At 33.9% G+C, this 14819-nt stretch overlaps 1 protein-coding gene across 1 annotated transcript in view; it reads left to right on the top strand.

Annotated features, from left to right (window-relative positions):
• Positions 1-10443: 10443 nt before the first annotated feature.
• Positions 10444-14819, top strand: part of LOC132714988 (neuroglian-like) — a 37913-nt gene continuing 33537 nt past the window's right edge. The window contains exon 1 of the mRNA XM_060697947.1: positions 10444-10570. The gene's annotated coding sequence lies outside the window, so the exon portion shown is untranslated. The remainder of the gene's footprint in view (positions 10571-14819) is intronic.

The raw sequence follows: 14819 nt of genomic DNA, 5'->3' as shown, positions 1-14819 counted from the left end.
ATCAATCAATCAATCAATCAATCAATCAATCAATAGAATAATTTATTAATTTATTTATTCATTCATTCTTTCATTTATTCATTCATTTTATCATATTAAAACCTATTCAACCTTAGATAAACAAAGATATGTGCATTTTTCATTCACATTATTATAGTAATTTTCAACTGAAAACTAGTTCATACATGTCTACAATTGTATACAATTTGTCTGCTGTATTCTGTAATAGGGAGATTCTTTGATAATAGATAGAGTTGTTCACAATTAAAACCCCATTATATTGCGTTTGTCCTTGAAATAATGCAAAGAGCAAGCTCAAACGATCCATGACACCACCTAATCTATTGCCGCATCTATTTGCACATAAACGTGTATAAATTTAAGGCAGATCGCTGGTCCTCGGTGATTTTCCCCTCATAAATTAACTTGATTATGGTACAGCATTACTATAAAGTACATACCCATAAAGATTTGATTGGGACAGTGAAAGATATTTGATAAATTGTTGACAAAGATTCATTGTAAGGATGCAATATTAAAACAAGATGTATCTTTAAACTAGAAATGTGTCATCATGCCACGGATGCCCCCGCATGCAGCCATAATTTCAGATGGTGCATTAATTATTTTTTTCATTTTAAGTTCAAAGCCCTTAAAACTTTTCAATGTTAACACAAACCATTTTCATACAATGTTCAAGGCACAGAAGTTATTCAGTCTTAACCTTTTTAAAAATAGCATATTGCATATTTGTAGCCAAAATAATGGCTAAAAGTATGAGTGCTGAAACTGAAAGTTCAAAATTTTTCCAACATTCAGGAAAGATAGGTTTGTCTAAAATCATTGAACCACGACCAAATTCAAACTTAACTGCTTATTCCTAAGATGTATCTATATTATTTTCAAAGTGAAAGGGACATAACTCTGCCAAAAAATTATCAAACCATGACCAAATTCCAACTTGACCTGCCCATTCCTTTGACATATCCATATGTCAAATTTAAGTTGAATATGTAACACTGTTGGGTAGACCAAATTCAAACTTAACTGCTTATTCCTAAGATGTATTTATATTATTTTCAAAGTGAAAGGGACATAACTCTGCCAAAAAATTATCAAACCATGACCAAATTCCAACTTGACCTGCCCATTCCTTTGACATATCCATATGTCCAATTTAAGTTGAATATGTAACACTGTTGGGTAGATAATGAACAGAAACTGTAAATTTCATATTATTTTCAAAGTGAAAGGGGAATTACTCTGCCAAAAATCATTGAACCATGACCAAATTCGAACTTGGCCTGGGCATTCCAAAAACATATCCATATGTCAAATTTGAGTTGAATGTGTTGTACCATTGGGGAGATAATAAACAGAAACTGAAAATTTCATATTACTTTCAAAGTAAAAGGGGCATAACTTTGCCAAAAATCATTGAACCATTTCCAAATTTGAACTTGACCTGCGCATTCCTTTGACGCATCCATATGTCAAGTTTGAGTTGAATGTGTTGTACCTTTGGGGAGATAATGAACGGAAACTGAAAATTTCATATTATTTTCAAAGTAAAAGGGGCATAACTCTACCAAAAATCATCGAACCATGACCAAATTCCAACTTGACCTGTATTTTCTCATGACATATCCATTTGTCAAGTTTGAGTTGAATGTGTTGTACCATTGGGGAGATAATGAACGGAAACTGAAATTTTCATATTATTTTCAAAGTAAAAGGGGCATAACTCTGCCAAAAATCATCGAACCATGACCAAATTCGAACTTGACCTGTATTTTCTCATGACATATCCATGTGTCAAGTTTAAGTTGAATGTGTTGTACCGTTGGGAAGATAATGAACGGAAACTCAAATTTCATATTATTTTCAAAGTAAAAGGGGCATAATTCTGCCAAAAATCATCAAACCATGACCAAATTCGAACGTGACCTGTATTTTCTCATGACATATCCATATGTCAAATTTGAGTTGAATGTGTGCAACCGTTCTTAAGATAATGAACGGAAACTGATGATGACGGAATGACAGAATGACGGAAGGACGGAAGGATGGAAGGACGGAAGGACGGAATGACGGAACAGGGTAACACTATATGCCCCGGCCATTACATGGCGGGGGCATAAAAAGTCAATCTTGTTCACCTGCATAGGATAATCTACTACTAACCATGCTAACCGCAAACAGAACATTTTATTTGTCCTCAATAGTTTTATTTCAGTTTATTTTTACCCGCAATGTTTTTCCCCATTAATTGTCATCTTAGATTTAAACAATGTACCTTACATTATTTGATTTTAATCAAAATGAATTTGATTAGAATAGGAATTTATAATAAAACAAAGATTAAGTAGATACTGTACACTAATTCCATGGAGAATTTGCAACTGTAAATTAGTCGAAAGGTCTTTCAATCGTCTTATGCCCGGTTCGAGAGGAGAATATAATGACTAGAACAGCTTAGAAGAGAAACCCAATCGAACACAAAAGTATCAAAAAGGTGACCTGTCATATTTAATTTCATATATTTATTGGAAAGCTGTTAGAAACATCTAGAAAATATCATTATTGTTTTTTTTTATATTTATTCTTATATCTTTTTCCAACACGTCTTGCCATCGCGCAATCGAACAGACCTCTACCTATAACGGAAGCTCTTCTAAAGTATCAATCCAACAGGCTATCAGTTTTAAAATGACCAATGAAAATTCTGCCTATGTTCATTTTTACTGTTAATTTTAGCGGAAGTCAAGGTGAAATCAGACGGCCTTCGGCCGAAAAAATGAGAAACATACGAAATACATAATATCGCCACCTTTTCATTGTATGATCGAATCATAATGTCCGTGAAGTTGGCAGCCTAACAGCCTAGCAGCCTAGCAGCCTGAAGTTGGCAGCCTAGCAGCCTGGCAGCCTAACAGCCTGGCAGCCTAGCAGCCTAAAGAAAACTAAGAATAGTACAAACATGAAATCGTCGATAATACATAAGTAGCACTTCTTTAGATCATTCCACGCCTTTTTCAAAATCGTGATCTTAATTTTTTTAAAATGTTGAACTTCATCTTAACATGATTGTTTTATTCTGACGCTCCGAAATTTGTGAAGTTAGCAGCCTAGCAGGATAGTACAAACTTGAAAACCGTCGGAAATGAATCGGTAGCAAATACTTAGACCATTCCATGTCTTATTTCAGTATCGCGTACTTTAATTTTTTAAAGTAATTAACTTTGTTTTTTGGTTTGTTTTTTTTACACTTCGAAATTTGTGAAGTTAGCAGCCTAGCAGCCTAGCAGCCTGGCAGCCTAGCAGCAGCCTAAAGAAAACTAAGGATAATACAAACATGAAAACCGTCGGATATGAATCGGAAGCACATACTTAGACCATTCCACGTCTTACTTCAGTATCTCGATCTTTATTTTTTTAAATATTGAACTTTATTTATTTTTTTTTTTTTTTTCGACGCTTCGAAATTTGTGAAGTTAGCAGCCTAACAGCCTGGCAGCCTGGCAGTCTAGCAGCCTAGCAGCCTAGCAGCTTAAAGAAAACTAAGGATAATACAAACATTAAAACCGTCGGAAATGAATCGGAAGCACATACTTAGACCATTCCACGTCTTATTTCAGTATCGCAATCTTTATTTTTTTAAATATTGAACTTTGTTTTTTTTTCTGTTTTGTTTTTTTGACACTTCGAAATTTGTGAAGTTAGCAGACTAGTAGGATAGTACAAACATGAAAACCGTCGGAAATGAATCGGTAGCAAATACTTAGACCATTCCATGTCTTAAATAATTAACTTTTTTTATTTTGACACATCGTAATTTGTGAAGTTAGCAGCCTAGCAGCCTGGCAGCCTAACAGCCTAGCAGCCTGGCAGCCACGCAGCCTAAAGAAAACTAAGGATAATACAAACATGAAAATCGTCGGAAATGGGTCGGTAGCACATACATAGACTATTTCATGTCTTTTTTTTCAGTATCGCGAACTTTATTGTTTTAAATATTGAATTTTGTTTTTTTGTTTTGTTTTTTTTTACTCTTCGTCTTCGAAATTTGTGAAGTTAGCAGCCTAGTAGGATAGTACAAACATGAAAACCGTCAAAAAACAACAACAAAAAAACCCCAACAAAGTTCAATATTTAAAAAAATAAAGTTCGCGATACTGAAAAGAGACGTGGAATAGTCTAAGTATGTGGTACCGACTCATTTCCGACGGATTTCATGTTTGTATTATCCTTTGTTTTCTTTAGGCTGCTAGGCTGCCAGGCTGCCAGGCTGTTAGGCTGCTAGGCTGCCAACTTCACAAATTTCGAAGTGTTAAAATAAAGAAAAAGTTAATTATTCAAAAAAAAAAATAAAGTACGCGATACTAAAATAAGACGTGGAATGGTCTAAGTATTTACTACCGATTCATTTCCCACGATTTTCATCCGACGATTTTCATGTTTGTACTATCCTGCTAGGCTGCTAACTTCACAAATTTCGAAGCGTCAGAATGAAAAAATTATGTTACGATAAAGTTCAACATCTTAAAAAATAAAGATCACGATATTGAAAAAGGCGTGGAATGATCTAAAGAAGTGCTACTAATGTATTTCCGACGGTTTTCATGTTTGTACTATTCTTAGTTTTCTTTAGGCTGCTAGGCTGCCAGGCTGCTAGGCTGCCAACTTCAGGCTGTTGGGCTGCTAGGCTGCTAGGCTGCTAGGCTGCCAACTTCACGAACATCGAATCATATTCAGATATAGACACAACACACTTTAAAGGCGTAAGAAAGCAAACATTTTACAGTCCCTTTTAAAAAGCCATAATATGTATTTTAGACCAGTCTATAGATTAACGTTTAGATTTATCATAATTACTGAAGTCTGAATGCAATGCGTGAACAATTGGTGCAGAGATGTAGATGTAAACAGAACAAAACATGAATTTGATTTTAGATTTGAGCATTTCGCTCCTCATCCATAACATTTATACATTATTGTGTCAAAGTCAAACAATATAATGATATAATACAATATTAAAAATGACAGTATCTGTGGTACATTTGACAAAAGAAGGTATAGAATATATATCAGTATCATTTAACATGAAATTCTTAACGTACATGGCAATAAATTGAGAATTTATTTATTTATTATTTATTTATTAATTATTTCTTGTAATAGATTATTTCTTAAAACACAATTTAGGAAACAAACTAATTATTCAACATTTTTACATTTCTAGTTGACAGCAACTGGGAAAGTTTAAACATAGATAATATTTATCAATTTAACGTTTTCTAATAAGTCTGTAGCAGGGAGACACACATATCACATGGAACTCATCCTCAATGTCTCTAGATTAACATATATTGCATGTTCTTTCGCCTCTTTCAATTCTATTCTGACCATATCGTCTGGTTTCAATCCTAAGGCAATGTGCGGATATCCTAAATTTGATAATAACAGATCTATAATTTTTCTACATAAAATACTCAAATACTGGGCATATTCAAATTGGTGTCATAAATGTTTATATAAATGTTATACTTGATTACTCTCCAAATTGCTACTCCAATTCTGTGTGAATATATCAGTTTTTGTCTGAACATAGATATAAAGTGGGTCACATTTACTGTAAACGGTGTTTCAAACACATATCCAAAACAATTTTCAACTTCTTTACTTTTGAAACCCAGTTAATAAAGCTGCGGTCTCACTTACCCCCGGCAGAGCCCAGGACCATCCTGGTAAGTTACCGGGATGATCCGTTGTGAAATTATTGTTCCGGTCACACTTACCCCGGCAGCACTACGGTAGTTACCAACTAACCACCAAGGATGCGCTCCGGATCATCCAGGCAGAGCCGAGGTGAAGCTACGGTTCATGCCGGTGCTTCCCCGGTCGTTCCCGGATGACGCCGGAAGAGCCCCGGTTGACCCAGACAGAGCCCCGGTCGATCCAGGCAGAGCTCCGACAGAGCCGAGGACGATCCAGGCAGAGCCCCGGTAGAACCCCGGTGGATTGAAAACGCCCGAAAATGATAATATTGATACATAATGTTTATTTAATATAATATCTATTGTTCCAGAATAGTAATTCATGATGATCCTCTTAAAAATCCTTATGCCATACTGGATAGAAATACAAACAAGTGCAATCATCGCAAATTGTCGTTTTTCTTTTGAAATGATCCGGGCTTTGCCGGGCTCTAGCGGGATCAACCGTAGCTCTACCTTCTACCTTTATCCTCCGGGGCTCTGCCGGTAGTTACCGGGGCTCTGCCGGCATATACCGGGGCTCTACCGGGGCTCTATCGTAGTTCTACCGGCTATATCATACCCCGGATCTTCCCCGGCTTGTGCCGGAAGAGCTACGGTGCTTCCCCGGTATAACCTTGGTCGTTCCCGGCAGAGCTTAGGATGAAGCCGGCAAAACTTTACCTTCCCGGATCATCCCGGACCACCCCGGTGATATAAAATATTTTATTCAATCCGGGGTCGAATGCCGGATGTTTCCGGAACATCCCGGACGTTGCCGGTAGATTTACGGATGTATTCCGGTTGTTCCCGGTCGTACCCCGGTCGTTCCCGGATCACCCCGGACGTCTACCGGGGCTCTGCCGGAATGTAAGTGAGACTGTAGCTTACATCAATCCTCTAATAAAAGTTATTATATTTTACTAATTATACAGTTATTAGTATTTTTGATTTTAAGAAAATACTTGACAATTTTAACAGATCTGTTTACATACAATGGATATCGTCCTAATTCTCCATATAAGCTACACTACTGGACGATAATTTTACATTTAGAATTCTTTTGCAAAATTTTATATGTATCCTTTTAATGTCTTTGTTTTTAGTAAATCCCCAAACTTCAAAAGAGTAACTTAAAATTGAGGAAACAAATGAACTCAACATTGTCTTTGGGGTAAAATCAAAGTTCTTAGTATTATTCATTAAACAATTCATAGCTTTTAAGCGCCTTGCATTTGTGTATCATACAATGTAGTTGAAATTGCCATTTGAGTGAAACACCACATCTGAATAGTTGAAATATTTTACAAAAGCTAAATTTGTGTCATTGAAAGTCCATTTTCATTTTCATGCAAAGGTCCATGCTTTCTAAAATCCATAACTTTGTTTCTGTCAATGTTAACGATTAATCCCCATCTCCAACATCTCCAACAGTATGTGAGCAAGTCATCTAAACTTTGTTGTAATCTTTCCACAGTGCCCGAAAATAATACCATATCGTCTGCGTATAAAACAGCACCAGAGTCAAATCATAAAATTCTAAGCCACTGTCTGGTCTGGAACCAATGTACAATTCTAGATTTTCAATTAAAATAGACGACAGAAACGGTGAACATATCTCTCCCTGCTTTACGCCCACTGCTATTTTCATGAAGTCCGAGAATTCATTTTCATGACGTACTCTACATTTCACTTGCTCATACTTTGACATTATGACCCTGAGCAATTTACCGTTTATTCCCAGTTTTGACATTTTGAACCACAATAAGTTATCAAAATATTTTTGCATATCTATATATAAAGGTAGTGTAGATTAACTATTATGTTTGGGCAAAATAGCCATCATTTTTTTAAATCCGAATAATGTTATGCTTATCACGCCCGTCTGACATTCTGTTATTTAATATTGATGTAAATATTTTCGACATAGTATTAACTTGTGTTATTCCTCTATAATTATCATCAATACTAGCATCTCCATTTTGGGGAGGTTTTGCCTCCCTAATGTTAAGACCGTTCATTAAAATCTTACTGGTCAAAATATTGTACCTTGATATTTTCAAGCTGACTCATCACTTATCACCGTTATTGACAAGTTAAAACAAGTTTTTGTTCTTAACCAACATACTTGCTATTTGCAAAGTTTATAATTCTCAGAGAAACGCTTGGTTTAAACGTTTTCTAAATTTTAAAATCACTACTAACGTCAACTGCGGCGGTAAATCGGTCATGCAATAAATAGTTATGATTTTTTAACCCTTATACTTTTAACAACTATTGATATTTTAACCCTTATACTTTTAACAACTATATCGGGAAAATAAAAAAAAACGCAGTATTATAAAGTACTGAATAAATGTTTAAATTATTTAGTAAAATATTGTTTTTTTTATTTTTGAATCTTGAATCTTGCTTACATGAATCATAAAAATTTTTATCAGTATGGATTTTAAATTGCTACTATCTCTTGTTATAGTCTTGGTTGAAATATTCTAAAATTCTATATTTGTACCATAATAAATATTACAACGTTATTGCTGCTGTTTCACTGCAGCTGAGTGATGTATACAAAATATCTATTTTTTCAGCCGTTGGCTCTTTGAAAATTTTGTCATTTGTTATACGTACGAGGGCTTTTGAACAATGTCTGTAAAACAAAATATTACGCCTGAGCATAAACTTATTTTGCAGCTGTGTATCTCCATCAATTTAAAGTATAATAAGAAACAGTATTTCAAGAAAGTATGCATACATTAAATATTGAAGCATTGATACAGGTCTTGGGTGTGAGTATGCTGCACACGTCAAAACTCGTCATTTTATCAACCTAACAACAGAGTAGTGGTCAAAGATGTCTTTAATATACTCTATGTTAACATGTTTAATCATGTACCGTATTTTTTTACTTTTTATTTTATTTACCTGTATATATATTTTCGATATTTTTATTCTATAGCAAATATAACTAGTTACAATTTATTTCGACAATTCAAACAATGCCTTCCATCTCTGTGGCACTCTCAATCGCGCTCGCGCTGGCGTGTTCGTCTCCAGTGCCTAGAAAGTACCTCAATAGGTGAATACCACAGAGATTTGAATGACGAGGTTTTCATCAAATGTCTTAATTAAACGCAAATCCCCAATCTTCTAGCACACACTGTCGTGGTTATAGACACAGGCGCTAGTCACATAATCAAATATTTTACATAACCGGTCAATATATGTATTTAAAGATATAAGGCCCCCAACGAAACAAAAACATCATGCGGAACAAGCAAGAACACTGCTGCAAGAAACGACAAGAACACGGTTACTCTTTCTGGTCGCCATCTGAAAGGATCAATCCAAGCGTTAACGCTTTTTATTTAATTAAAATTCTTCAAATAGCAAAGAAATGAGTAAAAGTTTCACAAAAAGCCAATATTTTCAATCCATGTCGTTTTCGACGTCCAATCTATTCATGTATACAAACACGATTTCTGGTCGATTTCTAATACTACCACTACAATACAAAATCTCACCCAATAAGTATTACAATACTTTCCATACACACACGACTTACCTTTTCTGAAGTGCACTGATCCATATTATGTATATAAATAAACCTCAACAGTGATCGAGAATGTGAAATCTTAAATCTAAAAGTACATAGGGGTGGCAGGAAAAAAGCCATGTACAAAAACACATTACCAGGAAAACAGGAAAATGAATATTATCTGGCCTGATAGCGTAGTTGTTATGGTGATTGTTTTGCACGCGGAAGGTTGTATGTTCAAATCCAAAAGGGGGGGGGGGTGTAATACTTTTATTAGGCCTTTTGTATTTTATTGTTTATTCATTCAATTTCTATTTCATTTATTTTCTAATTTATTTATTTTCTATTTACATTTTTTGTACATGTAACTATATAAACTAACCATGTTTTTTTTTTATTCACGAGAATGCAATAGCACATATAATAAGTTAAAATTCAATTTAATTCATCAATCAAACAATGCCTTCAACACGCCCGTTTAACTCACAACGAGTGTAAAATGTCCATCGGTAAAAATGTTGTGAGCAACTTCCGTTCCTTGTTGTGAGCACCCATCTAGGACATGTGACATGATAAACAAGGTGAGTTTTTCATAATTTTTGAAGATTAAAGACATTTATGTAAAAATATCGGAATGCAGTTAGCTAGCGATGTATTTCTTCTTGTGAAGTTTTGTGTTTTCAGATGGTGAAAATATAATTTTCAATAAAACATACAAATACCATTTCCTCAATCCAAATCCTTATTGATAATTTTATTCTTTTATAGTAAGCAAAATCAACACATCTACATGTCACAATGACCAACACAAAGAATGACCTCAAGGGAGGGAAACGTTATGGATGAGCAGGTAGCAAATGTGATGAAGGGGACATCACACAGTTAAGATTAAAATCAAACAAGGTCGACAGAGTTGTCTTTCTTGGAAAATAACATAGCACTTGGTTACATCTACTTACAGCAAAGTTTATAAAACCATCTACTTCATAGTTATCAGCTTTAAGTAAATAATAAAATGTCATGCTCCTTGAATAAAAGTTTCATCTCATCAGTGTGAAGTTTATTATACCTTAAACCAAGCAGCCCCTGACAATTTTAAAAGTAAACACATATTTACACCCCGGTATCCTAACGTTTCTTCTGTCTACCGTCACGGTTCAATTGACCTCATCTGTTTTCTGCATGTTATTTATAGATGTTTTTTAGTCGAGGACGATTGCGTATGTAGGTCATTTATTACTCGATAGTGACTGTTTACGTTTATAAGGCGTTTTCTCAGGTAAGGACTGCTTCATTTTAACATTTTTGTCAGTTTTACTGTTAATTTGGTTTGGGTGTTTGTCACGTGACGCACTGCATGTTAGTTCGTTTGTATGTTAACTCGAATTCGTTTATGTCTGTACTTATTGGTTAATTTGCTAAACATCTACATGTACTTTAATTTTTATGGCAACAACTCGCTATATGTGTTCTATGAATTATCATTTTTATGTGAAATATGCCTGCTAATTGCCCAGTTTTGTTTCTACGGAAGGGATTATCCGCCACTCTAACTAATATGAATACATTTTTAGCTCGACTATTCGATAAAAATAAGTAGAGCTATTGTAGTCACCCGAGCGTCGGCGTCGGCGTAACCACTTAAGTTTTTGTTATAGTTCAAATATTTTCAAAGTCCATTGACATATGGCTTTGAAACTTTGCACACTTGCAGGGGCGTAGCTAGGGCAATTTTAAATATACGCACAAATGTAAACGCAGGGGGTCTAGGGGGCCGCGTAGGCCCCCTTGCAGGTCCAGGGCAGAGCCCTGGTGGGGGTTCAGGGGGCGAAGCCCCCGAAAGCTCCGCGGATTTAGTCATTTGAGGATGATTCGATTATACGATTTCACGTGCATTTAATGTCACATAAATGTGGTTTTAATCCTAAAAAAAGGCAATTTTATTAGACTTAAGATTACACCCAGGGAGATACTTAACGCTGGCTCTTTCTAACATGAGAGTCCTCGACACTATCGTTGTAGAGGTAGGTGAAAATGGTAATAACAGGGTTTTTAAACTATCCGATTTAAAATCTTGTTTTTCAACAAATCTGAGAATGTTATGCCAAGTAGAACATCTTTCTCGTTGTTTAGGATTTTTCCTTCACTATAAATTTCGCCCAATCAATGCTACGCGATTAAACAGTTTAATGTTCAAATCAAAACGAAAGAGTAGGAATAATACGTACCCAATGACCAAAAAAGCAAATAAAATAATCTAGATTAAAGAAACTCTTTTTGAAAAACATTCTACATCTAGTAAACAATTTAAAAATACATTGAAATTTGCTCTTGAAAGTCAACTAATTAGTGATAAAAAGTTTTTAAAAATAGCACACTTTATAGATGTATAGCGACCTAGTACACTACTACTTGGATACTGAAGAAACTATTCATTTGGAAATTCTGTTTTAGTATATGCATGACTAATAATCGGTATAATTCCACAATTTCGACACTTATTGAATGGTTCTGTCGGCTCCGTCACATTTGCGAGGGCTCTTTTGCATTGCCTATGACACCAGCACCGTGTCAATTCCCCGCATTTGAATAAATGTTAATACTTTATTTATTTAATTAATATCTGTGAACAAAATTTTGTATTCAGCCAAAGGGGAGGTTAGGATCATTTTCCATCCATGATAAAATTGGCAGATATTTACGGAAAGAAATCACACAAGTTAATATTTGGTAAACGTACTAGCAACGTAATTACATTTTTTACTATTTTCGTTGGTTTTTTTCTTCAAATTTTCAAAAATGAGTCATTTCACTGCAATTATGTTTGCAAGAAAAAATATAATCCTTCCAAAACTCATTGTTGAAACAATTTGCAACAGACTGATTTTCAGACGCTCACTTGATGCGACATATTGAACTTGCACGTCTCATATCTATAACTGTCGGAACTTGCATACATATTTTGATATATTAATCACATTTAAATTCAGTCAAATCAATTTGTTTTAATATCAAGAACAAGCCATATTCCGCTCAAAATAATACTTAAGTCACTGATAGATATCACATTTATAATACCTAAAATTTAAGAAATTCCGTTTCGACATATTGTCTTACATGTTTTTTGTGATATCTATGACATGTCGATATTATCAAAATGTGTGCATTATTTTATTTTATTCATAAAATTAAAAAGAATTGAAACTTTTTCAAAAGCTAATGTATTATTTCTTAATATTTTACGGAAAGAGCTCGTATTCAAGCTACATGTGAGACGAGTTTAATACAAAAATTAATCACTTTTAAAAACGAAACGGAGGTACCTATATCTACATAAAAATCAAATAATTAATTTTATATCTAACTATGTAAAAATAAAATCTAGTACATTCTTATTAGGATCTTTCTATTTGAAAGACCATGTTATAATAAAATACAATAAATAAGGTATTTTTCATACACTGCGTAAGTTGACCGCAGGCCGGATAGCACTATAGTCTGTCCCACCAAATTTGAATATTCCATTTTTTATTAAATATAATAGTGAAATCATTTAAATTGATGTCATGTTAATCCTGACATCAATATCTCTAGGCATGTTTTTCATTTTTTCCATAAAGTCAGTAATATGGTCAAAATGTTAAAATTATATTTTTTCCCGTTGACTTACGTTGTAACCTGACGTGACGTCCATTTCAAAATGGCGGCGCCCATACAGACGTCATTTAGGGTTCGTCTCACAATTAGCGTGAAATGTACTCGGTAATTATAAAAAAATGATTATTCTTATTTACTTACTGATCAATAGCTAAATGTTATCATTAAAATGAAAAATGAGAACAAAGTTGGTGTCGAAAAGGCAATTTTACTAGCAAACCGTTATTTAAAATAATCAATTTAAAATCATTTGAAGTGAAATATCAGTAACAGCTTTATAAATTATAACACACAAAGATTTATATAATTATATAATTACCATATTTTATATTCTTTTTAAGAGAAAAAGAGCAATATTATGAAGTGATTTGATTAGATAGATTTTCAATCAAGCGCGTATGTTGAATACCGCAACGCGTCGTAAGGGAACGGGAACACTAGCTAGAAGACTGAAAAAATGGTTCTTCGCTAATGTTTAATTAACATAATTCTGTAGTTGTCTGAATACTGTCCATTAGTATGTATCACGTCTATTTAAAAATAATTAAATTAATCAGGTCCGATGGGATACAAAAAATATGTTACCCTTCTTATTTCGGGTGCGATGTTCGTGCGTTAAAACTTTTCGTAGGTTTTAACTTTCACAACATAAACCTGACGTATAAATCGCCAACAAATATAACATTAGCATGCAAATCTGACAAGAAATATATAGAAAGGGGAACTGATTCACTATATGTTTAGTATTGTTTTGCACAGTGTCTACTTTAACTAGCTCATTTGCTAATGAGAGAACACAGACTCGCGTGCGAGGAAAAATGTAAATTATAAGAATATAAAAATGCTTTCTAGTGTGAGCAACCAAACGTTGGCCTATACACTTTAAGCTTGTAAATACAGATTAATTTTCCGTCTCATAATTTAACAAAATGTCCAGAAATACCGGCAGTGTTTGATATTATTAAGAATAAGATTGAATTGGAGCGTTTAATCAGGGACAATAAGTTTTTTTTGTAGACTCAAAGTGTTACATACTATGTTAATATGAAGGGGATATCGAGTCAAAGAGAAACACAGAGTGATGTCCTAAATAATTATAGCCTTCCTAAAATTTGAAAATATTCAGTGAAAAAACAATACTGTAGCTATATTTTTTCGCGAGAGAAAATAACACCGCATAGGGTATATTTTGTAGCTAAAAGAGTAGGATTTACAGAACTCTTGAATAACGAGATAATTTGTAGGGAAGTGATTTCTGAGAAATATATAAAATAGTTTAAAAACATAAAGTCAAAACGAAGGTTATATGTGAATTAATGGAAGAGGTATTCTGTCATATAGATTCATGCCATTAAGTGTGTTTAAAATTATTTAAATGTTATCAAAAGTTTTATTGTTAATATATGAATTGAAGGTGTACTTTTAACAATTACTGCAAAATCTGGGTACTGTATTCAAAAATTATTTTAAATGCCATCAAGACAAATTTATCTCGCTTAAAATTATCTTTATGAGGTTACATATGCCTAACCGCCCTCTGCCAATGCCGCAACTGGAATCATCCATAAAAAGCGCGAGGCATTTTTGTTACGTCATATATTTCGTAAATTATTGGTGACGTAATAATGTTTTTCGTCAGGAATCCATTTTTAATAGTTATAAACATTGTGGTGTCGAACTAAATTTATGGGCCGTTCTTGAATTATGGATTTGGAACATACTGGATTATGATGTGTTTCATTTACATATTTCATTTGCTAACCCAGATATCTGCACAAACGGAACAATGTTTTAATAATGAGACGGATTATGAAAAAATCTGGATCATCATAAGTGTAAATGTCATGCCATTCAGGAGTTTCAAAGTCTAC

This window comes from Ruditapes philippinarum, unplaced genomic scaffold (assembly GCF_026571515.1).
Source record: "Ruditapes philippinarum isolate M1 unplaced genomic scaffold, ASM2657151v2 ctg355_1_1_1_1, whole genome shotgun sequence".
Classification (NCBI taxonomy): Eukaryota; Metazoa; Mollusca; class Bivalvia; order Venerida; family Veneridae; genus Ruditapes; species Ruditapes philippinarum.
Note: the sequence above shows the minus strand (reverse complement) of the source record. Positions and strands in the feature narration are given on the sequence as shown.